The sequence below is a fragment of the Lipotes vexillifer genome, unplaced genomic scaffold (genome assembly GCF_000442215.2).
Source record: "Lipotes vexillifer unplaced genomic scaffold, Lipotes_vexillifer_v1.1 scaffold1681, whole genome shotgun sequence".
Classification (NCBI taxonomy): Eukaryota; Metazoa; Chordata; class Mammalia; order Artiodactyla; family Lipotidae; genus Lipotes; species Lipotes vexillifer.
This window is the reverse complement of record NW_006793589.1, coordinates 159,847-161,127: the sequence shown is the minus strand read 5'-3', so window position 1 is coordinate 161,127 and position 1,281 is coordinate 159,847. Positions and strand designations below refer to the sequence as shown.

The 1,281-nt window shown below is 51.9% G+C and overlaps 1 pseudogene; it reads left to right on the top strand.

Annotated features, from left to right (window-relative positions):
• The first annotated feature begins 834 nt into the window (after positions 1 to 834).
• LOC103087591 (uncharacterized protein C6orf106 homolog pseudogene) overlaps positions 835 to 1,281 on the top strand; it is a 1,998-nt pseudogene continuing 1,551 nt past the window's right edge.

Sequence of the window (1,281 nt, the reverse complement as noted above, 5' to 3'; positions counted from 1 at the left end):
CTCTGTTGACCTGATTAGCTTAACTGAGTATTTAAATTTTATTGATTCATTACTTGCTTCTGCCAATTTCCCAAAAGGATTTCAGGTGAGCTTAACTGGAAGGCCCTTCACAGAACCCTCCGCATTTTTCCTGTTTGTAATTCACAAACCATCAACAGCTCTGTATAGGATGCCCTTATCAGGCCTCTCGAGTTTTGCAGTTTATACATGGTATTTGTATTATTTAATCCTGAGATGTTCTCTCTGCATATCTATTTGTAGTTTTTTTTTTTTTTTTTTTTTTTTTTTTTTGCTGTACGCGGTTCTCTCACTGTTGTGGCCTCTCCCTTTGCGGAGCACAGGCTCCGGACGCGCAGGCTCAGCAGCCTTGGCTCACGGGCCCAGCCGCTCCGCGGCATGCGGGATCTTCATGGACCCGGGCACGAGCCCGTGTTCCCTGCATCGGCAGGCGGACTCTCAACCATTGCGCCACCAGGAAAGCCCCTATTTGTAGTTTTGATGTTTCATTTGGATTCTTGGATTTACATGTTCCGCGTATCAACATTTATTTGTTTGAATGCTCTCACTTATCTGCTACCAGTGGGCGTGGCGCGGTGGGAGGCGGAGTCAGCGGAGGCGGTGGAGCTGGGAGGGTGGGAGACTGGGGGTGGGAGGGGCGAAAGCACGAGAGTGAGTGAGTTCGTGGCTGAGTGTTTACCCGCATGAGGCAGCGAGACGCTGGGGCCTACCTCAGAGAAGCAGGGTCTCGGCGCCCACCAGCAGCTTCTCCCGGTTCCCGGACCCAGCGACGGCTTGGTTGTGAGGATGCGGGGAAGCGAGTGTCCGGCCCCACACATGGAGGACATGGACCTGCACCCCGAGCTGATGCAGAAGTTCATCTGCCTGGCACCACTGATGAGGATGTGTTCATCTCTCGGTTCCACCAGTTGCTTGGCTTCCAGCTTAACCCGGCCGGCTATGCCTTTTCCTGCCCATGACCAACTGGAACCTACAAGCAGCAATTGGTGCCTATTATGACTTCGAGAGGCCAAACCTCAGTGTGCCCTCTATGTCCTTTGTTGAAGATGTCATCATAGGAGAAGGGGAGTCGATACCTCCTGATACTCAGTTTATAAAAACATGGCGGATGCAGAATTCTGGGGCAGAGGCCTGGCCTCCAGGGGTTTGTTTTAAATACATCAGAGGAGACCAATTTGGACTTGTACACGTGGTGATGGTGAGATCGCTAGAGCCCCAAGAGATTGCAGATGTCAGCGTCCAGGTGTTTAGCCCGGGCAGAGC